The sequence below is a fragment of the Canis lupus genome, chromosome 20 (assembly GCF_048164855.1).
Source record: "Canis lupus baileyi chromosome 20, mCanLup2.hap1, whole genome shotgun sequence".
NCBI lineage: Eukaryota > Metazoa > Chordata > Mammalia > Carnivora > Canidae > Canis > Canis lupus.
The window spans coordinates 45,576,301-45,602,637 of record NC_132857.1 but is presented as its reverse complement, the minus strand read 5'-3'; the positions used below and the strand labels follow the sequence as shown (position 1 = coordinate 45,602,637).

Sequence of the window (26,337 nt, the reverse complement as noted above, 5' to 3'; positions counted from 1 at the left end):
CCCAGAGAAGTTTCAGAAGAGGTTCCAAATCATACACATATTACATATCTTGATAGAATATAGGTCCATGGCTATCTGATTAGAAAGCCTCTGTTATTCTGTTCCTATCCTTCTCCACCTCACACCTCTTAAAGTGTCGTATGTTCTCTCTGGACCGAAGGAACTAATCTTCACCTTGGTGGTGTTGGGATCAATTGAAATGACCTCTTGACTCAACACTAACTTCAGTAGGATCAGCACACGTTTGCAGCTTCATGTTATTCTAGGAATTTAACTTAGCCAATATTCTTTAAAATGTACCTTTTCAGGGGGTCTGAGTGGCTCAGTCACTAGGTGTCCGATTCTTGATCTTGGCTCACGTCACGATCTTAGGGTTGTGGGATCAGGCCTGTGTCAGGCTTCATGCTGGGTGTGGAGCCTGCTTGGGATTCTCTCTCTCCTCCTCCTTCTGCCCCTTCTCTCCTTTCTCTGTCTCTCTGGAAGAAAGAAAGCAAGAGAAAGTGAGAGAAAAAAAAAAAAAAACAGAGAAAAAGAAAATGTACCTTTTCTCACTGAGTTCCTGATTACATGACACATGGAGAGAGTATTCCAAGGAAGAAGGGGAGACTATCTGGAAAAGGACACAAGGTGATTTACACAGAAAGTGACCTCCATCACACATATCTTACCAATAAAATTAAAGGAGCTTGGTAGTGCCTGGAGCCAGAAGGTTCGGGGTGACAGGAAACACTGACAACTTGGGCTCTGTGGAAGAACAGAGGAAGTTAAAAACCTAACAGACAATTTAAAGAGAACCAAAATCTTGTTTCATTGTCTTTAAGTACATAAAGTGAATTCTAGACTTAATTTTATCATGCCAATGTTAAAAAATAATGCAAGGTTTCCATTTCATCTTCTGATACAGTATAACCATAATGTTTTTTTATCATCTTCTTATGGTATATTAAGGTTAAATAAACCTTCTAATTATGAATCTTCTCACTGTGCTTACAAACTTTCCTCTGAAGACAAAGTACAAAGTACTGAGTGTAGACAAAATAGAGCCAAGAGAATCGCTGCTTAAATTGATTTATTAGCTCGTTAGGATGGATTAACCTCTATCATTTACGGACACTTGGTCCAGATGAAACCAAAACAAATGACCAAGTCAGACAAAATAGTAAGACACAGTAATAAAATCAATAACTGGATTCAGTTAATGGGTCATTTTATTCAGTCCATTCATGTTTCTATAATGATCCAGCACCACCAAGTTGACAGAAGAAAATCATAACTAGGACAACAACAACACCTAATACTTCTACTGACTTAGGTTCTGTGCTTAATTCTTGGACTGGTTTATTTAAAATTTGTAACAATTACAGTAGGTAAGTTTTATCTTCACATTGTACATATTAGGAGACTGTAGTTCCAAGATTTGTAATGGAATTTGTTCAGTGACAGCCGTGGAGTTTTAGCACAAATCTGTTCAGTTTTAAAGATCCATTCTGTTGGGACATCTGAATGGTTCATCAGTTGAGCATCTGCCTTCAGCTCAGGGCATGATAATGGTCTGGGGATGGAGTCCCACATCTGGCTACCTGCGGAAGCCTGCTTCCCCCTCTGCCTATGTCTCTGCCTCTCTCTGTCTTTTGTGAATAAATAAAATCTTTAAAAATTTTTTAAAAAATTAAAAATCCATTCTCAACCACTGCACCATACTGCCCCTTTAGGCTGCAAAATAGGTATAAAAGCAAGGTCAAAAAAAAACTTTAAAAACTTTTGAAAGCATATTCTGGTGCACATCAGCTATTCATCAAAATAATTTAAGTAGATGACCTGTAAGTCTCCTTTCACGAAAATTACCTAGACCCTAATCCTCTCAGGGAATCTCGCAACCATGAAACACAGAGCTCTTACCTGTACTCTGATGCCCAGGGCTCCCATCTCAGGGCCTGATGTAGGACTTCCTTGCTTGGCTGGCACCTGAAAGTCCCAGCAGAATTCCTCCACGTGGAATGGGCACAGCAGCTTTCATGTGGAGAGTCGTGTGTGACTCCTTGCAGCTAACAGCCCAAATATAAGGAGGTAAGATGCCTTCTTCAGACACCACATCCTGGTTTGTGGGTATTCAGCTCTACTGCTCCTCTCTCAAGTAGCCCATTTTATTTCTAGTCCATAATGATCCAGCAATACTGTCAATTAAAAAAAAAAAAAGAACATTTTTCAGGATACAATTAAGGAACTATCTGGATATATATAGTTTGGAGGTGAAATCTATATGTGGACTGCTATTCATTTTTCTTGCTGCCCCACAATTCCCAACCTGACCTCCCAAATGACAGTAAATGACACCACCACTTACACGGTTGTTCAGGCTCAGTAAATGACGCCACCACTTATGCAGTTGTTCAGGCTGATAGATTGGTCAGGTAACCAATTATCTATACCTGTTGCATCAGAGCTGGTAGGGTTGAAGTGAAAAGAAAGAACCATAGCCATTTGGTTGAGGGCTCATGGCCTGTTTAACTCTGTGACCAGTTTTGTGCACGGTACTACCATCAGATTAGCTGTGAGCATTTAACAAGGACAATAAGAAGACACTCTCTTAACCCAGAGGAATGAGTCTAATACTTGGAATCTCCAGTCCCAAGTGATGAGTACAGAACATTATAAAAGGAGAAGTATGCTTTTCCATATCTCAAATCATACTTACATTGATGCCATTCTATTGTAAATACAAAGCCAACCTGAGCCACAGGGTGAAGGAGAGCACCTGTCCTGGGAATTAAATCCAAGGACCTCTGTTATAGAGTATTGCCTCCCACTTTAAAGGCAGGATTTGGGGGAAGGGGGAAAGCCATTTAATCCCTTTAAGACTGTTTACTAAATTATAGATGCACTCTAGAACTTTGTCCTGATTGAGAGACTTTTATGATTCTATAAATCGATAAAAGATGAATCTCTTTATCTAGAAGCATCTGAGCACTGGCCTTAGTTCAGGCCGCTGTTACAGATGCCACCGTCCCATTGACAGATCCTCTTCCAGGTTTGCAGGAAGTGGTCTTCTCCTTATGACTTCACAGAGGTTGGAGGGTGTCTAGTGTCTCTTCTATTTATAAAGGCATTATTCCCATGATGCGGGGCCCATTCTCAGGACCTAATCTAATCCTAATCACCTCCCAAAGTCCTTATTTGCAAATACCTTCACATTGGTGTTAGGGCTTCAACATGGGAATTTGGAAGGGCACACAGACATTCAGTCCATAATAGTATTTTCTGCCTAAACATCATTTTCAGCATACTCATTGGAAAGTATTTAAGTGTCTGCTAATGTTTCTGTGACAACAAGAATTCCACAGACAGGGAGCTTTCCTGGGTAATTCTTAAGCAGATAGTGCTTATTAGGTACTTACAGTCTAAAAAGTGTGCTAATACATATTCTAATCTGTAAAACAACTCTTCAAGGTAAGCTTTATTTCCCCCTTCTTTGCAAGTGAGAAAACTAAAACTCAGTGAAAAACTAGTTGGTAGAGACAACAGGATTTAGCTTCAAAGAAGTAGATTCTGCTTCTGTTCATAGGGATGAAAGGAAAGCTAGCATTCCTTCTGAATTGCTTGCTGCTGAGTAAACTGGACAGAGAACACCAGGGATGAAGGGATCCTATGGCATTCCCATAGGGAAATAGGATAGTCATTAAGGGACGATTGCTTTGTAGCTAGACCTGAGGTCAAATTCTGTTTGTCTTTTCAGCTATGTGCCCTCAGGTATTAACTATATGTTTCTGATATTTTGATACCTAGGATCCCTGGAAAGACTGCCTTTTCCAGGTTGAGCCAACTCCTTGAGTTAGTGAAGGACTCAGCTGACCAACCAATCCAGCGTCTGTACTCCCAACAGCCTCCCTTCGTGGGGCATTTATACCCCAGACCACTATTCCCTCAGCCCTAACCACCCAAGACCAGGTACCAGTCAACTAGGGGAAGCTCCTCCACCTGAGAGCCAGCTGAAACTGTTCAAACTAGCCAATCCTAAACCTGCTTACCTTGCCCGTTTGTGCCCACAGAAACCACAATAAAAGCTCTTGCCAACTTTTCCTCCCACTCTCTCTGCCTTCTAGTCAGCCCTGGTGCTTTCCTGTGCGCCTTCCCTGGCAGGGCGTGCCTCCTACTCTTGGGAACTGTAACAAACTCTTTTCAATTACAGTTGTCTTCTGAACTGTTGGCTCCACCAAACCTGAATAATAGTAAAATCTACATTTTGAAACACCTCAGGAAGTTCATTTAACTCTCCAATCTCAATTTATTGTCTGCACGGTTGTTGACCACAAGTTTCTATATGAGGATGTGCATGAAAGGCTCAGCACAGGGCCAGGCCTGTGGTATGAATTCAACAGCCATTCAACACTGTTGATGTTGTCCTTAATCAGATTATTGTTATTGTTACACAGTTTGCTTCTGGAAAGCATGGACCATATCTGGTTCATCTTTGTGTGTCTAGTGTCTGGCAGAGAGTAGACACTCAAAAAATGTTTGTTGAATTTTAAATAAGCTAAAGCTTTTATCCTTCTCAAGAGTCCCGTATGACTGACATTAAAGACCTAATTGGGCCAAACTGCCTTTCACATCAGAGTGCTATAAATTATCGGTACCTTTGCAAAATGACTTAGCAAAACCACTAGGTCTCCAATGTGTATATTTTAACCTGTTTATATTTTGGGTAAGTACATCAACCTATTAAACACACAAAAACAATATAATGACAGGAAAATTCCTTTATGTGCACTTTTCTCCATCTTGCTCTATAGACTATTAAGAGTCTAGAATTTGGGATATATCTTTTGAGGAAAATAAAACCTTTGCATTCTTTTTAAAATGAGATAAATAATACATGTTCTTGCCTCACAACATGGTGTCTGCCTGGTACAAATGATTGCCACATTAAGTGGAAACAGCACGCATCCTTTTTAAACAGGGTTCTTCTAGAATTGTTGGATGTCTTTCTTATTCTAATTGTGGATTCCAGAGGCATAGCATAGCACAAAGGCCTGGTGAGTGAAGTGGAGCCATTCTCAGGAAGCCTTTGGACTCAAATGACAATTAGTGAAGAATGAGATGATCTGAACTTTCTGTCCCATATGCACAGGCTCTGATCTGCCTCCGAGGTGGATTTATTTTCTTGAGATGGGGAAATGTTACCCAGGGCGCTGAACAGAAAACATTGGTATTAAGAGCAGTCACTGTCATGTCTATAGAATAATTTCTTGGAACCTAAAATTCTCTGTAATAACTTCAAATCGTGTAGTACCTATGGAGAACAGGGTATAAAGAGAATGAATGTGGTACTGTAGGAAACTTCTAAACACCATTATTGCCAATTTTGACTGACAAAGTGTTACAAGGTAATGGCCACAAAGCTGCCCCAGAATCCCCTCTGCTCTCCACTCTTGTCTCTTCCAGATACCCTCTCTGTGGGCTGATGCAGTCTGGTTTAGGGAGAGACCTCCTTTCTCTCCTTCCAGGACATGGAGTCTCCCTTTCTTTTTCTTGGTGATTTTTCTTTCATCTGTGTGGCAAAACTTATCCCTTATTTTGCCTATAAATTGAGGCAATAGTGGGACTTGGACCAATATCAATAACACATACCTTCTTGATAACTTACAATTTTTTTCTAATGTTACTTTTAAACATGTGGATATTACATGGCTAAAATTACTTCTGTTTTTCTAATATTGGCTAACTATTAGAATAGGCCTGAAAATATATCTATAAATAATAGATATTTTAATCTATAAATGATTGTTTAAATAATCATTTCCTGTGTCCCCACTGTATGCTGGGCATTGTGCCAAGTTTATTACTCATTATCTCTTACCCTTACAAAAATTCTCTAGGCTGGTAAACATACTCATTTTATAAATGAGGAAATGAAGACACAGGGAAGTTAAATTGGGCAGCAAAAGTCACGTAGATAGAAGTAGGAGATTATGAACCTTTCAGCCTATATAACCTACTACTACCACCTCCACCACCACCACCACCACCACTACTACTACTACATCATCCTGAGTGTCAAATTACTATCCTTTTTAGTGAATTCCCAGAGCTTTAAAAAAGTATTTATTAGGTTATTGAATGTAGAAATCCACACCATTTCTGTCCTTGAATGTGTTAAAGATATAGATATTGTGAATTTAGGAAACAAGGATGGGTTTTCTGATTGATTCTGATTTAATTCCACAGCATTTCTGAGGAAAGTTGATCTTTTAAGTCTTGTCCAGTCTCCAAATTGAATATGTAACTCTGTGCTTTTTCCTTCCCTGTGGAAACATTCCTACTCAACTGTGAAGAGTCCCAGGCACGTACCAGGCCCCCTCCTGATGTCACAGTCCCCAAAGCTGAGCTGGATGGCAGATGTTACATGATTTCATGAAGGTCTGGGATTAGGGGGGCCTTTTGATGAGGCATTTAATTTGGAGTTTAGCACTCTTTCATGCAGCAAGCACTGCTGGGCCATTGATAATGCCTGGGACCTAGGTCTTTAATCACTGGATGTTTGTTCTGCCTTGCTAAGGTGATTTCTTCAGCTTAGCATATAAAACAATAAGAATTATCAAACAGAAAGCTGCTTGAATGCCAGCAAACAGGCACTGGGATATAAACTATGTCTAAAGTTTACCAGAAGTCACCCACAAAAAGCTCATCCTGGGGATAAACAGTGAAAGAGAGGAAGGAGGGATCCAAGGTCCACCCCTTATCACCTGGACCAGGGAACCACAAGGCAGCCAACCTCTTGGTGTGCTCCCTTTACCAGCACCTCCAGTGAATAAATGGGACATGTGGCTGTACTTTTCTTTCCCTCTCTTCTCTCCTTTGTTTTCATTTCTCAGCTGTTTAAGGTTTAAGGCAGAGGGTTACTTTTGCGTGTTTTCTCTCTCTCTCTCTCTCTCTTTTTTTTCCCCACCAGCCTTATCATAAAGTGTTAATGCTAAGAAATTTGCAATCTCTCAGAATCAATGCCCTTCTATACCCCTAGCTTTTCAGTGTGATGACAAGGTCATGCCATGCTGACCTTACAGACAGCATGAGGATTTTACTTGTTCAGGACTCAGTTCCTGTTGTCCCCTAAATACTTTGGTAGTTATCGGGCAATATTTTTAAAAAGGCATATGGGTATGGGAAAGAGAAAATGGAAGTAGAGCAGACTGAAGATCAGGAAGGGCAGTTTTTGCAATGCAGCGTTGCTGGGCTTAGAATAAGAGGAAGTGAAAGACCTCACTCCTACATCTTTTTGAATAGGTGTGGTCAAGACACTGGTCAAAGGCTTTTCTTAGCCTTTCTATGCTCTGACAAAATGTGGTCAGGAATAGAGATGAAACTGAGAAATCCGGAGGAAAAGGAGTAGGCATGAGGAATATCTCTCAGCTCACACCTACATCTCATCTGTCCCAGGTGGAGTCGGTTACATAGTTCCCAAAAACATTTTTCTTACTTTTTTAAATTTAAAAACACACTGGAAAAGTAAAGAGAAAATAGGATAATTCATATTCCTTAATCCAAACTAGTGCCTGTACATCTTGGCATAATTGCGTTAAGCCAGTTGTTTCCCCCTTTAAAGGGAAACTTTTAAAATTGTTTTTATGAAAGGAGAAAAAAGGTTCCTATAGAATTTACACAATGAAAAAGGCAGAAAAGACATATGAAAAAATGTTCCACATCATCAGGAAAATATAAATTAAAATGAGATTCTATTACATATCTACTAGACTGGCCAAAATCCGGAACATGAACACCACCAAATGTGCTGAGGATGTGGAACAGCAGGGACCCTTCGTTGCTAGTAGGAATGCAAAATTTTCAGATAGCCTCTTTGGAAGATACTTTAGTAGTTTCTTAGAAAAGTAAACATGCTCTTAGAAAAGTATAAAGTAATCACATTCTCTGGTATTTATCTAAAGGAACTGAAAACATGTCTACACCAAAGCCCATACATGGATTTTTCATAAATTATGCATAATTGCCAAAACTGGGAAGCAACTGAGATGTCCTTCTCTAGGCAAATGGGTGAGTAGTAGAACATCCATATGGTAGGATGTTAATCAATACTTTTTATCATTTTTATAGTTTTCTTTTTAGAAGTGTTGTATCAATCAATGGAAACAAGTGAAGGAAGCTTACATGCATGTTAGGTGAAAGAAGACAATCTGAGAAAGCCATATATTGTACAATTCCAATTATATGGCATTCTGGAAAAGGCATAATACAGAGTAAAGTGGTCAGTGGTTACCAGAGTTCAAGGGAAGGGAGGAGCGAATAGGGGGAGCACAGAAGACTTTTTAGAGCAGTGAAGCTGTTCTGTATGATACAATAATGGTGGATAAATGTCACTGTATATGTCAAAACTCATCAAGTGTACAACTTCATAAACCCTAAACTATAGGCTTTGGGTGACAGTGACGGGTCAATGAAGATTCAGTGATCATAGCAACTCTGGTATGGGATGGTGATAGTGGGGAGGGGTGTGTGTTTGTGTGTAGAGGGAGGAATCAGTATAGGAGAACTCTCTTGCCACTTAATTATCATTCAATTTTGTTATGAATCTAGAACTGCTCCAAAAAACACACGAAGGTGAAGTTTTTTTTTTTTTAATATGTAATTCTTACTATACATACATTATTTAACTAGTAGGGTATTATTTTCTAGATATCCAGAAAATGAATTATAAATGAAGATAAATACATAAGTAAAATAGATTTATAGAGCACATTTTATTTTAATAACAGGATGTAGACTATTCTGGGTCTTTTGCCTGGATACATAAACTTTAGAATCCATTAATGATAGCCATGAAATAACTTGCTGTTACTTTGATTGGAATTGCATTGAATCCATAGATCAAATTTGGGAAGAACTGCTCTCTTGTCAATATTGAGTCTTCCTATCTATGAGCATAGAGTATCTCTCTATAATTTATCAGAGTTTTGTAGTTTTCCTCATATAGATGTACATATTTTGTTAGAATTATTCCAAAGTATTTCATTTTGTGGAGTGCTAATATAAATGTTTTTTTTTTTTTTCAATTTCAAATTCTAGTTGTTGTTGGTATTCAGGAAAAAACTGACCTTTACACATTAATTTTGTATCTTACAACTTTGGTATAATCATTTATCAGTTCAATTGGTCAATTATATCAGATTTCCAGCCTAGACAACTGCATAAATACAGTTTTATTCTTTCCTAATCTGAACATCTCTTATTTCTCTTTCTTACTGCATTGGCTCTGACTTCCAGTATGATGTTGAGAAGGAGTGGTGAGAGGAGACATCTGTTTCTTGTTCCCTGATTTTAATGGGGAAAACACCTAGTTTTTAGCTACTAAGCTATAGGTTTTTGAAGACGTTCTTCATCAAACTGAGGAAATTCCCATCTATTTCAAGTTTGCTGAGTTTTTTTTTTTTTATCATGAATGAGTGTTGAATTTTGTCACATGCTTTTCCTGCATCTATCAATAAGATCCTAAGATGTTATTAATTGACTTCTGTATATTGTATCTTTTGCAATTGATATTTTTACACTTAACTTGTCTCTGATTGAGTTAATCCCCCACACAACAGACAAGATTGGATTTTAATCCTATCATGTGGCTAGACTAGGGCAATTAACTAAATCCAATCAGGAATTGAGCTAATTTGTTTTTTTTGTTTGTTTGTTTTGTTTTTGTTTTTGTTTTTGTTTTTTATTTATGATAGTCACAGAGAGAGAGAGAAAGAGGCAGAGACACAGGCAGAGGGAGAAGCAGGCTCCATGCACCGGGAGCCCGATGTGGGATTCGATCCCGGGTCTCCAGGATCGATGTGGGATTCGATCCCGGGTCTCCAGGATCGCGCCCTGGGCCAAAGGCAGGCGCCAAACCGCTGCGCCACCCAGGGATCCCAAGGAATTGAGCTAATTTGAAGTTGATCTGTATTTATAAAGGCTCCCTGTTTCCAATTTACATTTTATTTCTAGTGTGTGATTCTGCTAGAGCCTCCTAGTTTGTGGTTCTTTTGAGTTGATTGTAACTAGAAATCTGGAACATTTAAAAGGGTTCTTTCTCCCTGATGGTTTCTAAACTCTAATTTTTTATTGTTCATTCATATGAAATAGCCCAAATCCCAAATAACAAGTTTTATTATTTTCTTTCCCATTGAATGACTCATCTTTTTCTTCTCTAATTGCTGTGGCTAGTACCTCCAATATTACCTTGAATAAAAATGAGATTGGTAATCTTTGTCTTACTCCTGAGCTTAGAAGAAGAGCTTTCTGCTTTTCATTGTGAAAATTATATTAGCTGTGGGTTTGCCATATTTTTATTATGTTGAAATGTGTTCCCTCTATACCAACTTTGTTGTTACCTTTTTTTAAAGTTTTTAAATTGCAGTTAACATACAGCATATAGCATTAGTTTCAGCTATAGAATTCAGTGATTCATAAATACAATTAACACCCAGTGTTCATCACACAGCAAGTATCCTCCTTAATCCCCATCACCAATTTAACCCATCCTTCCTCTACCCCCACCTCAACCTCCGCTCCAGCAACCCTCAATTTCCTCTCTATAGTTAAGAGTCTGTGTTATGGTTTGCCTTTCATTTTTCCCTATGTTCATCTGATTTGTTTCTTAAATTCCTCATATGAATAAAAGCATATGGTATTTTTCTTTTCTTTTTTTTTTTGGTATTTTTCTTTTTCTGAATTATTTTGCTTAGCATGGTATTCTCTAGCTCCATCCATGTCATTGCAAATGCAAGATTTCATTCTTTTTATTGGCTGAGTAATATTCCAATATATATACATACCATTTCTTTTTATCCATTCATCAGTCAATAGACATTTGGGCTCTTTCCATAATTTGACTATTGTTGATAATACTGCTATAAACATCAGGTTGCATGTGCCCCTTCAAGTCAGTATTTTTGTATCCTATGAGTAAATACCTAGTAGCACAATTGCTGATTTATAGGGTAGTTCTTTAATTTTTTGAGGAAACTCCATACTGTCTTCCAGACAGGCTGTACCAGTTTGCATTCCCACCAACAGTATAAGAAGGTTCCCCTTTCTCTGTATCCTCACCACCAATACCTGTTGTTTCCTATGTTAATTTTAGCCATTCTTATGGGTGGGAGGTGGTATCTCATTATAGTTTTGATTTGTATTTAGCTGATGATGAGTGACATTGGACATCTTTTCATGAGTCTGTTGGCCATCTGTATGTTTGTTCATGTCCTGCTGATTTTTTAAATTGGATTATTTGGAGTTTTTTGGTATCAAACTGTGTGAGTCCATTATAGATCCTGGATACCAACTCTATCAGATAGGTCATTTGCAAATATATTCTCCCATTCTGAAAATTGCCTTTTAGTTTTGTTTCCTTCACCATGAAGAAGCGTTTTATCTTGATGAAGTCCTAATATTTTATTGTTGCTTTTGCTGTCCTTGCCTCAAGAGAGCTATCTAGTAAGAAGTTGCTATGACTTATGTCAAAGAGGTTACTTCCTGTGTTCTCCTTTAGGATTTTGATGTTTCCTATCTTACATTTAGGTCTTTCATCCATCTTGAATTTATTTTTGTGTATGGTATAAGAAAGTGGTCCAGGTTCATTCTTTCACATGTTACTGTCCAGTTTTCCCAACACCATTTGTCAGAGAGATTATTTTTTCCACTGGATTTTCTTTCCTGCTTTGTTGGAGAATAGTTGACCATATAGTTATGAGTCCATTTCTGGGTTTTCTATTCTGTTCCATTGATCTAAGTGTCTGCTTTTGTGCCAGTGTCATGCTGTCTTGATCACTACAGCTTTGTAATATAATGTGAAGTCCAGAATGGTGATGCCTCCAGCTTTGCTTTTCTTTTTCAAAATTGCTTTGGCTATTCAGGGTCTTTGGTGTTTCCATCCAAATTTAGAATTTTTTGCTACTTTTTATTATAAATAAATGCTGAATTTTGCCAAGTGCTTTTTCTGTACCACTCAAGTGATCACATTTTTTGAGGTTTTAATATTTATTCATGTTTTACTTTAAGTGATGTTAATCATAGCATTTGAAGGGGAGGATCTAATTCCACACAAAATGGAAGACTAAAATTTACCCAATGAACTGCTAAAAATTAAACTGAGTTGTGAGAATATAACAATTCCAGTTTTGATTCTGAATGTTGTCACAATATAATTACAGTCATAGGACTCTTCCCTGATTAGAGCTGGGACTCTTAGAAGCTATTTCATACTCTGATGCAAGGGCAGAAAACCGCAACATGACAGGGAATTAAGTCCTAAATCATTGGCTTCATCACATCCGCCTTCTCCACCCCAAAATGGCAGAAAAGAAACCACTACCATGCCCTGCAGACTACTTTTGGCATAAAAGAGATGATGGACTAGGGTGGAAACAGGTCAAGAACATCTGTTTAAAGTCTCTTTAAGGTAGGGATCCCTGGGTGGCGCAGTGGTTTAGCGCCTGCTTTTGGCCCAGGGCGCGATCCTGGAGACCCGGGATCGAATCCCATATCGGGCTCCTGGTGCATGGAGCCTGCTTCTCCCTCTGCCTATGTCTCTGCGCCTCTCTCTCTCTCTCTCTGTGACTATCATAAATAAGTAAAAATTAAAAAAAAAAATAAAGTCTCTTTAAGGTGAGTTTGTGTATACTATCAATGAATCCCTCATTTAGGTGGGAAACCAAAGTTCAAGTCTCAGGAAGTCATAATTTCATTCATTTACATATTACCAATTAATAAAGTGCTTACAAATTATCAGTTTCCACTTGTAGCCATTTATAGATAAAAAAAGAAACCTGAACACTCTAGAGGAGCCACCTTGTTCCCCTACAGTCTACAGCTGAAAGGACATTCTCCTGTATCTCTGAAAGGGTAACACCTTAAAGCAGAATCATCTTTAACCCGGAGATCTTACATGGTATTTAGCAATATTTGCATCTTAGACATACAATATTAAAAGGTACACTAAATTCTGAAGATAACTATGCTTAAAATAGTTTAAAATTAAACAATTGTACATAATTCACATATGCTTGAAATTCCCATCCTAGATGAAGCTTGTGGCCACCAGTATTGACATTCTTGCCATCCAGTAGAGCCAATAGTGTCAGTTTGATACCTGGCATTAGAGTCTGAGTATACCCTAAACCTATCAGGCTGGATTTGTTCACTTTAGCTGAGAAGCAGACATCCAGGTCAATCTGATACTTGGCCACTATTCTGATCTTTATTCTTTGTTTTATTTTATGGTGTATCCTGTTGACTTGTGAATGTCACTCTTGCTTCTCTGGTGTATGATCCTTTTAATGTAAGTTGAATTCTGTTTGCTAGTATTTTGTTGAACATCTTTGTACCTATGCTGATCAGGGATATGGTCTATAATGTTCTCTTTTTGTAGTATCTTTTTCTGGTTTGGTATAAGGCTAATGCTATTCTCATAAAATAAGTTTGGAAACATTTTATCCTCTTCTAGTATGGAATAGTTTAAGAAGGATAAGTATTAACTCTTCTTTAAAGTTTACCTATAAAGCACCCTAGACTTTTGATTGGAGTTTTTTGATTGAGTCAGTATCATTACCAGTAATTCATCTTCATATTTTCTATTTCTTCATTATTCAGTCCCGGCAGACTGTAGGTTTCTAGAAACATCCATTTCTTCTAGATTGTCCAATGTGTAGGTTGTTTATAGGAGATACTTATGATCATTTTTATTTCTGTGGTATTAATTGAAACTTCTCTTTTCAGTCCTGACTTTATCTGAGCCCTCATTTTCTTGCTGTGTCTGCCTAAAGGTTTATCAATTAAAAAAAAAAAAAACAGCTATAGTTGGAGCATTTCTCTTTTTTTAACCTCATTTATGCTTGCTCTGATTTTTATTTCCCTCTAATTTGAGGCTTTGTTACACTTTTTCTAGTTCTTTTAGGTATAAAATTAGGTGGTTTGAGATTTTTGTTTTTTCTTGAGGTAAGCTTCTATTGCTATGAACTGCTTTTGCTACATTGTATATATTTTGGGAAAGTTGTAGCTCCATTTTAACTTCTCTTGAAGCATATTTTGATTTCTTCTTTAATTTTTCATTGACCCTTTGGTTGTGCGGGTTTCTACTTGCCTATTCTTGCAGGGCAGTGACTGTGGGATTATGGTATGTGGGATTTCCCCCTATCTCAGCTGCCTGGGGCTCTGGTAGTATTTGGAGCTCTCCCGCTGGCCTGACTGGTTAGGATACCTCACCTATCCACTGTGACTATGGGGGTGGTTGGGATTCTAAGGCCTGCCTGGCTGAGCAGCTGTATTTGCTGCTGCAATTGTAGTAGCAAGTGGGGCATTCTCTCCCAACCTAGTTTGCTGAGGTGCCTCAGTGGCTGCCTCAGTTATGGGGGGTTGGCAGGGCATGCCCACCAACATTAGCAGGTTAGACCATTCAAAGATGACACCCACCAGGATCAGAAATACTAAAGTAGGATGTGATTGCAAAAAATGGTGCTCAACAGTTTCCTTCCCAGAGGCTCGGCAGTTTTCTGCCTCTCTGATAGATGTCTCAGGGCTAGTAAGTCTCTGTCACCTATGGTTCTAGGCACTTTTGTGATTGGTGTTTTATCTCTGGGTCCTGGAGCAAGTGAGACTGTGTGTGAGGACTTTAATATTGGGCTATCCATTCCTTACAGCTCTATGATTTTCTTGGCATAATCCCTATTAGTTTTCAAAGTCTGGTTTTGGGGTTTCATCTCTCCTGTGTAGGATCTAAGGGGTGGAGTACCTGATACAGAGCTCCAAACCACGACTCCTCAGGGAAAAGTTTTGTGTTTTCTTTTTCCTTTTTTAATATAGTTGACACATAATATTACATTCGTTTCTGGTGCACAGCTTAGAGATTTGACAAGTTCATGGATTATGCTATATTCATCACGAGTACAGCAACCATCTTTCTTGCTGCACTGCTATTACAATATTATTGACTATATTCTCTAGGCTGTGCCTTTTATTCTGTGACTTATTCATTCCATAACTGGAAGCCTGGATCTCCTTCTTCCCTTCAACCATTTTTTCCCAACCTTCTTCCCTCTGCAAATATCAGTTCTTCTAATTGATTGGATTCTGCTTTTTGTTTATTCATTTGCTTTCATTGTTATTTTGTAGATCCCACATATGAGTGGAGTCCTAAGGTAATTGTCTTTCCCAGCTTGACTTATTTCACTTAGCATAATAACCTTCTAGGTCCACCTATTTTGTCTCAAATGGCTTGATCCCAACATTTTTATGGCTGCATAATGTTCCATTGTGTGTATATATCACATTTGCCTTATCCATTTGTCTATTGATAGACACTTAGGTTGCTTCGATATTTTGGCTATTTTAAATAATGCTGCCATAAACATAGGGGTGCATATATCCTTTTGAGTCAGTGTTTTCATCTCCTTCAGGTAAATATCCAGTAGTGAAATTACTGCATCATGTGGCATTTCTATTTTCCATACACTTTTTCACAGTCACTACACCAATTTATATTCCTACCAATGGTGCATAACAGTGCATTTTCTTCACATCCTCACCAACACTCGCTGTTTCTTATCAATTTGATCTTAGTCCTTCTATTTGGTGTAGGTGACATCACGTGATTTTGATTTGCATTTCCTGGATGATTAGTGATGTTGCGCTTCTTTTCATGTGTGTTGGCCACCTGTAGGTCTTCTCTGACAAAATGTCTGTTCAGATCCTCTGTTTTATTTTTTATTTTTATTTTTTTTAGTGAGTTGGGTTTTTGTTTTGTAAGTTAATTCAACTATGAGTTCTTTGTGTTGCCTGTATTACTATATATTTCCCTTTTAGAAGTACTTTTGCTGTGTCCCAAAGTCTTCTGCTGGACTGCTGTGTTTTCATTTTCATTTGTCTCCACGTATTTTATTTCTTCTTTGATTGGCTGACTCATTGAGTGTATAGTATCATGTTGTTGAATCTCCACATTTTGGTGGGGGGTTTCTTTCCAGTTTATTTTTCTTGTACTTATTTCTAGTTTCATACCATTGTGATAAAGATGCATGGTGTGATTTCAGTTTTCTTAAATTTATTGAGACTTGTTTTATGGCCTAATATGTGATCTCTTCTGGAAAATGTCCTATGTGGACTTGAATGTGTATTCTGTATTTTGGATAGAACATTCTGTATATATCTGTTACATCCATCTAGTTGAACATGCCATTCAAAGACCTTGTTTGCTTATTGATTTTCTTCTTGGATGATCTATCCATTGATATAAGTAGGGTGTTAAATTCCCGTACTATTATTATATTACTATCACTTACTCCCTTCATGTCTGTTCAAACACTTGTGTTACGTATTTAGATGCTTTAGGGTTGGGTGTGTAGATATTTACAATTGTAATATCCTCTTGTTGGACTGATCCTTAATCATATAATGTCCTCTTGTCTCATTTTTACAGTTTTTGTTTTAAATCTATTTTGTCTGATATAAATATGGCTCTTCTGCCTTCTTTTTTTCATTCTATTTGCATGATGAATATTTTTCTACCCTTTCACTTTCAGTCTGTGTCTGTCTTTAGTACTGAAGTGAGCCTCTTATGGACAGCATATTTTGTTGGTCTTATTTTTGTTGTTTTTTTTAATCCATTCTGCTGCCCTATGTTTTTTGATTGGAGCATTTAGATCATTTATTTCAAAGTAATTATTGGTGTGTATTTATTGCTATTTTTAAATTTGTTTTCTAGTTCTTGCTATTCTTTGTCCTTGTTCTTTCTTTGTGACTGAGTTTCTGTAGTGTTATGTTTGGCTTTCTTTGTACTTATTTTACTGTATGTGTTATAGGTTTTGGGTTTGTACTTACCGTGAGGTTCCTATATAACATTCTAAGTAAATATCAGTCTATATTAATTTGGTCACTTAAGTTCAAACATTCTTAAAATTTTTTTGTTTATCCCTTCTCTTCCTCTTTTACTCACTCTTTCACATGCTATGTATTTATGTTGTCATCTTTTATATGTTTTTATTCTAAATTTCCTTGCATCTAATTATGGCCATTTCTACTTAAAAATGTCCTTTAACACTTCTTATAGGGCTGGTTTGGGCAATAAAGTCCTTTAAACTCATTTATCTTTTTACATTTTTATTTCTCCTACAAATATGAATGATAGCCTTGCCTAGTTGAATATTCCTGGTTTTAGGTTGTTTCCTTTCAGCACTTTGAATATATCATGTCAGTCCTTTCAGTCTTCAAAGTTTCTGCTGAAAAATAAACTGATGGTCTTGTAGGTTTTCCCTTGTAATTTTTCTTTCTCTCTTAATGGTTTTAAGATTCTCTATCTTTAATCTCTGACATTTCAATTATTATGTGCCATAGTATATTGGTCTCCATGGTTCATCTTGTTGGGAACTCTGTGCTTCTTGGATTTGGATATCTATTTCCCTGCCTCTTAGTGAAATTTTCATGTAGTATTTCTTCAGGTAAGTTTTCTATACCTTTCTCAGTGTCTCTCTTCTGGAATCTCTATAATGCACATATTTGTTCACTTAATCACTTAATGTTGTTAAGTGATTAATCTCTTAATCTTTTTGCTGTTCAGCTTCTATAGTTTCTATTACCCTGTTTTCCAATTGCTGGCGCTTTCTTCTGCATCCTCTGATCTACTGATGATTTCCTCTGTTTATTTTAATTATTGTATTCTTCAACTATGATTGGTTCTCGTTAACATTTTCTCTTTATTAAAGGTCTCACTGAGTTCTTCCACTTTTCTCTCCGGTCCACTGTGTCTTTATAATCATTACTTTAAGTTCTTTATCAAGATTTTGCTTGTCTGTTTCATTTAGTTTTAGTTTTAGTTTTTTAGTTTTTTTCCTGAGAGTTGTTGTTGCTCTTTGCCTATTTTTCTGTCTTTCCATTTTGCTCAACTTTCTGTGTTTGTTTTTGTGGATTAGGCAAACAGATACCTCTCTTAAACTTGGCGTGGTCTTGTATATGGTGTCCCTGTGTAGACTGTGTTTTTGGTGACTTTGGCTGGCTCGCTGATGCTGTGTCTGTATATGCTAGTTACTTTCAGATTATGTTCTAATCTGGTGTTTTAAGGTGGAAGGGAAGAGAACATTCCCATAGCTCAGCAGCCCTTTTAAACTCCAGCTTTTGTGTGTGTATCTCAGCACACCCAGAGCTGATGTAGGTTTTTGAACACTGGGCTCAGTCGTTTATTGTGATTAGCTGACCTGCCTGTTAGGATATCTAGTCCCTGCTCAGGTCTAGCCTCTTAAGGTGGTGCAGGAATGTAAACTGTGTGATTCTTCAGTCCCTCTGATTTGGAAAGTATTTCTACAGCTCCTCTGCCATTTGGCAGAATTCTAATGTTAACTCTTTATAAGATTTTTGCTCCTTTAAATCATGGCTTTTTCTTTTTCAAGGACAGAAATAGGTTCCCAGTTCCTTCAGTACTATCCTTCTCCACTACTATTTGCTGTTTTGGGGATAGGGGTTCCCTTTGGTATCATGTCTCCATCTCCCTTGCTATTGTCTTACCACTCTATGTATCTGTTATTGTTCAGTAGCTATTAAGTCAGCCCTCAGCTCTTGAGGAGCAATTGTTGTATTAATAGATATAATTTGGTGTTCCGTGGAGGAGAGGAGTTCAGGGTCTTTCTACTCTACTGTCTTCAACCAGAACTCCACAACGGTCTATTTTTGAGATGACCTTCCAAATGTGGAATGCCACTCCTGGAGTAGAGTTTTTCTCTTCTTTGGTGAGACCTTCTCTCTGCCACTCCTACCTATCTTGATGCTCTTCCATTGTCCTTAATGTGGAGGCTCTGTTGCTGTTTTTAGAGCTTTATCTGAGGAAATTATTCCATATGTAACTGTATAATTGCATCTGTTGGAGGAAGTGTGTTCAGGATCTTCCCATGCCCCACCTTGAGTCCTCCTCTTTTTGAAGTTTTATTTCCCAGAACCCAGGTTCATTCTGGTGTCTCCACCATTTTTAACAGATAACTTTGAACTCAACATATTGTCTTTATCAAGGTGACAAAGACAAATAAGCATATTGTATTTCATGTGGAATTTTCTTATGGGCCTGTTCTTTCTTTGTCTTCTTCCCTCCTGTCTCTTCCTTTTTCCTGTTTTCATCCATCTTTTTCCCTCTTAGGTTGGCCTAGTTGCCAAGATTACTTTATTTTCTATTCTTCTTTTTGGAAGTCTCTATCTACATATGCTATTTATTCTGATATATTGTGGTTAACTTTTAGACTCTTTCTCCAGAAATTAATTTTTTTCTTTTTTTTCCTTCTTCACTATGAGCTATAGTGAGAGCAGAATACTTTGTATTATTTCCATTTTTGTACAACCTGAAGAAATGGCAAAGAAATGGATAAAACTCAGCTGAGGTGTTGTGTATTCCAGTTGGCATAGCTCAAATTTTGTTTCCTCTCCTGAGACTTTTGTAATGGGAATTATGAAGTAATAACATTTATTCTTCCTAGCTGTGGCTATGGTGAGTTGGTTATAATATTCCAATCGGAACAGACTAGAGAGATTGGTTTTCCAAGATTAATTGCACTTAATCAAGTCGTGTGAGGGTGAGAGACATTAGGCCCTTGGCAACCCATCTTCAACTCTTGATCATATTTTGTCTTCATTATATAGCCCTCAAGCCCTTCCATCTTTCCAGATCAATCCTCAACTTTATTATTTTTCAATTTCCTGTCATAGGGACTCTCAGTATTTTCAGTATTTTACCATCCAGAATTTCCAAAGTGTTCTCAAGCATTAAAGTTTTTCGGTTCCTCTAGAACCACAGGAGCTGGAGTAAATGTCCTTTGTCATATGTCTAATGAAACAAAACAGGTTACTGATGTTCCTAGGCTATAAATAGGGCACCAATAATAGGTTCCTGGTAGATAAAAAAGGCACCTTAGTTTAAGAATGAATGGATATCCCACCTACTTCCCTAATACAGGGAAAGTGATTCCTAAATCATAGGCCTTCTAGTTAGGCTTTTTAATCACTTCTTTTGTGCAAATTCACACAGAACACTTATGACTTCCCTAATGAGACATATTACCTTAGCCCTATGTTAAATGAGTATTTTTACCTTAAAACTCTTCCTTTGGCAAGGTAAATAATACTTAAGGAAAAGATATTTATAGGCATATTTGATTTATTAATGAAAAATGGAAACATCTTTAATATTCCCAGATTGAGAACTACCATTGTCCACATAATTATCTTATAGGAGATCATGAAGCTTAAACATTTAAATACTTGTAAATGACAGTAAAAACTGAAAATGTAACCAAGCTGTCAGCTCTACAAGGTCAAATACAGTGTCGATGCTGTTCACCATTTTATCCCCATGGCTATTATAGTGTCTGGCAGTATAAATAAACTAAAAAAGGCAAATAAGTGAAGAATTAATGACTACTTTCCTGCAAGAAGGGGAGGGGGGTAAGGTCATAGATACTCTAGTGTAATCAATTCCAAGACACCACTTACAAATAGAGACTCATATCTAAAGGATACTATACACCTAATACTACAGACTTTATTTATTTATTTTTTGGTCCCAGTGGAACTTGAAGTTTTTGAGTCTTCTTAATGAACTCAGGCCGTTTAAAAATCTCAAAAGAAATCTACGTCACATTGATAGTCTACCAAGTTCTAAGCAGCCACATTTTTTCTTAGCTCCTAATTACTATGAAATTTTGACAAGTATTTCACACATTCAAGATTTTGTGCTCTGTTTTTCAGACCCTTTAATCATTTCATCATGTCAACATGTCAGTGCAGAACCAGGGAGGAGCAGTCAATAAGGAGTGGAACGACCCAGTGCTTCCTCCTTTGAAGCCTGGAGTAACAGACAAGATACAAAATAAAGCATAGCCACTAAGCCAGGATGTCTTTTTCAAAGACCAACTGAAATTTAATGAACAGGGAAAGTTTTCATTAAGCTAAGGAATCAGAAAACAAAGTTTGAGACATTTTACTCTTTAGAAGAGTCAGGATACAGAAATTGAGATCAAAGAATACTTAGGGGTTTGTAATATATGGTCAGGTATCTTTAAAGTACCTACTCTGCAAAGATTCATGTAAGGGAAGGAGGGAAAACAATATGACACTTCTCATTTTTCAGCACTTCAAAGTTTATTCATCTGATCTTCGCAGTTTTGTGAACTGTTTGACTTATTCTCAATATGGTAATAATTCATAAGAGATTGTCCATTCATTTATTCACTCATCCAACAAACTAGTGTAGAGTCACTTTGCTAGGCACAGGATAAAATATAGAACTTGACCATGCTATGGACAGGCAGACAAGTGAACAGATAAATAATAAGACTAAAAAAACAAACAAACAAACAAACTAAAATTCTGGCTATCAGAAAATAATTCATAGTTCCATCCCCACCTCATTCTCTTTGGTAATATAAATCACACCAAAATATTCATGAGACATTGCTTGAAATACATACAAAATGGTTCAACCTAAGTGTTTTGAATGATGGGAGCAGATAAAAATAAGTAGAAAACATGCTATTTCAAATAAAGACCTCAACTCTTCCAACTTTTCCAGTGGTAGGCCAGTGGAGGGAGAGTCAAGACTGTGAACTCTGGGACTTGTTTTTGTGTCACAGCCCTGCTTCTTTTCAACTGTCCAAACTGGCCAAATTATTTACTACAGATACTTCAGTATCATTGTCCTGAAATGTGAGCAGTAATAGCACTCATTGTGGGTTCTGTGAGGATTATTTTAAGATATAAAGGACTTAGAATGTTACCTAGCTCATAAAATAAGTCACTTATAAACCAAAAAGTGATTTATAAGTGAAAACTATTATTATTCAAGATATGTCCTTTCATGAATGAAATGGCAAACAGTATACAATCTGAGCATAATAATATAAAAACTGTATTTGTAACTGTCACATATGTATATAAAGGCACATATAAATCCATTTTGGTAGCATATATATTCATCTATTAAAAATAGCCTTTGAGTGGGGAATCTGGGATAATTTTTTTTTAATGAGGGATTTTCTAGGTGTTCCAGCATCATGTATTGAAAAGACTGTTATTAACCCTATTCTATTAGATGATTTTGACACGGTTGTTGAAAATCAATTGACCATAGACACATGGGCTTGTGGACTCAAATTCTATTCCTTTGATCTATAGATACTTCTACCAATACTACTGTCTTGATTATGCTAGCTTTGTAGTAAGTTTTGAAATTAGGAAGAGTCTTCCTTCTTTGTCCTTTTCTTTCTTTTTTCTTCTTCTGTTTTAGGATTGTTTTTGGCCACTCTAGGTCCCTCAGGATTCCACGTGAATATTTAAATCAGTTTCATAATTCAAGAAATCAACTAGGATTCTCAAAGTAATTAATTGCCTTCAATCTCTAAATAATTTTGAGGAATATTCTCATCTTAATAACACTGTCTTCTAATCAGTTACTATGAAATGTTTTCTTTTATTTAGATCTATAATTTTTATCAAATATTTTGTAATTTTCAGCCTATATATTGTGAACTTCTTTCATTAAATTTATACCCAAATATTGCTTATGATGCTATTTTAAATGGAATTTTATTTCGGATTGTTCATTGCAAGTGTATAGAAATGCAATTGACTTCTTTTTTGTATATTCTTGTTTCCTGTAATCTTATGAAACTTCCTTGTAAGCTTTAACAGTTTGTAAGTGAATTCCTTAAGCTCCTCTACGTACATGATTATGATATCTGCAAGCAGATACAGTTTTACTTCTTCCTTTCCAATCTGGATGACATTTATTTCTTGCTTAATTGCCCTGGCTAGAACCTCCAATGCAATGTTTAACAAAAGTGGCAAGAGTGAACATTTTCTAGGAACTGTTTCCTGATCTTAGGGGAAAGAAGCTAGTCTTTTACCATTCAGAATAATGTTAGCTATACATTTTTCAGAGATGCAACTGGTCAGATTGGGGAAGTTTGCTTCTATTTCTACTTTTCTATGTGTTTTTTTATCATGAAAGGGGGTTAGATTTTGTCAAGTTCTTATATATTATTGAGATTATCATGTAGTTTTTCTGTTTATGCTTTATTGATAATGGTGTATTACATTAACTTATTTTCCAATGTTATGTCAACTTTGAATTCCTGGGATAAATCCCACTTAATCATGTTGTATAATTCTTCATAGGCTGCAATTTAGTTTAATGTTTTGTTGAGGATTTTGGTGTTCATGTAAGTGAGAAATTGGTTTGTAATATTCTGGTGATATTTTATTTGCTATCAAGATAATACCAGCCAAGGAGCATTGGAGAATATTATTTCCTTCTTTTTTTCCTTCTTTGGTAGAACTTGTGGAAAAATGGTAATTCTTTTTTAAATGTTTGGAAAAACTCAGCCATGAAGCCCCATGTTCCTGGATTTTTCTTTGTTGGCAGTTTCTTTAGTCCTAATTAAATCTGTTTGCTTACTATAGATTTAGTTAGGTCGTTTATCTTTTCTTGCATTAGTTTTAGGAGTTTGTGACTTTTTAAAAAATACGTCTATTCATATCATGCAATGCTTCAGTATTCCTTTACAATTTGTGTTTCTGTCAGACCACTCTTAATGTTCTCTTTCATTTTTAATTCTAGAATTTGAGTCATCTGCCGCCCCCCACCCCTTGGTCAATCCAGATAAAGGTTTGTGAATTTTTGCTGATCTTTTCAAAGAACCTGCTATTGGTTTCATCAGTTTTCTATATTTTGCTATTTGGTACTTCACTATCTATTCTAATCTTATTTTCTACAGTTTGGTTTTGGTTGATTTCTCTTTTTGTCAGTTGCTACAATGGGAGGGTTGTTTTTAACATTGCTTAAATGAGTTCCCTCTAAGGACTGTTTTAGCTTTGTTCTGTAAGGTTGGTATGTTGTGTCTTCATTTTCATTACTATCAAAGTATTTTCCTAACATCATTTTATTTGTATGACCCACTGGTTATTTAGGAGTGTGTTTTTAAATTTTCACATATTTTTTATTGCCCCAAATTCCTCGTTATTTCTAAATTTATTATGCATATTTTGCCTCAAAAATAAAAAAGGAAAAGAAAACTGTGTTAACTGCAAGAAGACAATAGCAGTCAAATAGTAACATGGTAGACTTAAACCCAATCAGAGCAATAATTACAATAAATAGAAATGGGCAAAACACTTTAAAAGACAGAAATGATCACACTGGATAAAAACATATGGCTCTATTATGTTAATAAAGGAGGCATATAAATATAAAGATACTCTAAGTATTTAGGTTACTTTAAATATAAAAGTGTTTTTTTTAAAGTGTTAAAAAAGAATAAAAATATTATGCAAATATCAAACTTGAGACAGCTAGTATGATTGCTTTAATATCAAACTAGAGTTGAAGACCAGGAATAAACCTTAGAAAAAAGAGAAGGTATTGTCATAGTCATAAAAACGAAAAAAATCCTGTCTAAAAATAAGAGAATTTGAAAATAAATCAAGCCTCTCCCCTGCAAAGAAAAAAAAAAAAAAAAAAGACAGACTAAAAGGAAAATGGGCAATTCCATACACCTACTTGGATATTTGAATACTTTTTGCTAATTGATTACTTTTGAAAGCCAATAAATAAGTATATAGAAAATTTTAGTAATAGTTGGATTATTCTAAGGTTTGGTTTCCTGAGAAACAGAAACTGATATTTGCACGTAGAAATATAATGAAGAATACTTTTGTAAACAACTTTAAAGAGAAGGAAGCAGAATTGAGCAGAACTGAATTAGTACAGAAGAAAATTACAGAAATTAAGTGTAGTCTTGGTGTAAGGATAAATATTAGAGTCCAAAATTTACCAATGCTTATACAGTCAATAGATAGATGCCAAGATAATGAGAAAAGAACGCTTTTCAACAAATGTGATTTGACAAACTGGTTATTCATGCAAAAAAAAAATGACACATATGAAAATATAAACACATAATGGTTACATATGACAAAGGACTTTTGTCCAACATATATAAACAACTACTGTAAATCAACTATAAGAAAATTAATCCATTTTAAAATGAGAAGTCTGGAACAGACAGTTTACAAAATATAAGAATAGCTAATTAGCACATGATAGGATCTTCAACCTTATTAGTCATCAAGAAAATGCACACTGAAATCATGACACTCCATTTTGCACAGACTGCAAAAGGGTAAAATTAAGTTTACAATGTCAAACATAGAAGTTATGAAGCAACTGGATCTCTCAAACACTGATTTGAGTGTAATATTGTTCCATTACTCAGGAAAACAGGTTAGTAATTTCTTAAATACCAACATAAAGAACCAGAAATTTCACTCCTGTTCACCAAAGAAAGATGAAAATATCCACAAAAAATTGTAAAAGAATGTTTATTTCAGCCATATTCACGATAGCCTCAAACTGGAAAATACTCAGATAGCCATCAGCTGGTAAACGGAAAAAGACCTTTTGGGAAAATTTACACAATGAATGATTTTCAGCAATAACAAGGAGTGAATCACAGATACACTCAACAATATAGATGGATTTTTAAAAAAATCATATTGAACAAAAGCCAAACATTAGGATATATATTGTAAATTTTTTAAAAAGATTTTGAGAGAGCAAAAGAGAATGCACATAGAGGGAAAAAGAGAGAAACAGACTCCCCACTGAACAGAGAGCCCTACAAGGGGCTCAATCCCAGGATCCTGAGATTATGTCCTGAGCTGAAGGCAGACACCTAACTGGAACCACCCAGGTACCGCTGCTGTACAAGTTCTTAAATGAAGCTCTAGAAAAGACAAAAATAAGCTATGGTGATAGGGTAGCATAAATCCTCTCAGTGGCTGTTTCTGTGTCAAGAGTGGGGAGTAACAGGGCAGGTCATTGTTTCAAAATGAGTACAAGGAAACCTTCTGGGTTAATGGAAATATTCTGTATCTTGATTAGAGTGGTAAGTACATTGGCTTATTAATTTCTTCAAGCTTAACTCTACACTTAAAATATGCATTGTATTATATGTAAAGTACCTCATTATATGCCAAAATTTAATACATTTTTGGCCTTTGAAAAACAAAACTACTTAAAAATTAAACCCCAGAAACTAAAACTAAGACACCAGTGATAGAGGAAGTCATGGTTTAAAAAGCATTGAATTTACTTACATGTAGGATTAAATGGTTGTGGAAATTATGGTGTAGAATATAAATTTTAAAAATATGGTCATGAAATATTAACCTACACAATGGGGTCAGGAGTAGGGAGAGAAAGTTTTAAGCACATTCATTTTATCAGCTTTTATTATGTAAATTGTTCTAATCATTATAAACTTTTACTATGGATTTCAA

At 36.2% G+C, this 26,337-nt stretch overlaps 1 long non-coding RNA gene across 1 annotated transcript in view; it reads right to left on the bottom strand.

Moving 5' to 3' along the window:
• Positions 1-306: 306 nt before the first annotated feature.
• The window catches only part of LOC140611933 (uncharacterized), an 84,405-nt gene continuing 58,374 nt past the window's right edge, over positions 307-26,337 (bottom strand). The window contains exons 4-6 of the long non-coding RNA XR_012013239.1: positions 1,900-2,174; positions 669-744; positions 307-476 (exon numbers count right to left, since the gene is read on the bottom strand). This is a non-coding gene — a long non-coding RNA (uncharacterized lncRNA). The remainder of the gene's footprint in view (positions 477-668; positions 745-1,899; positions 2,175-26,337) is intronic.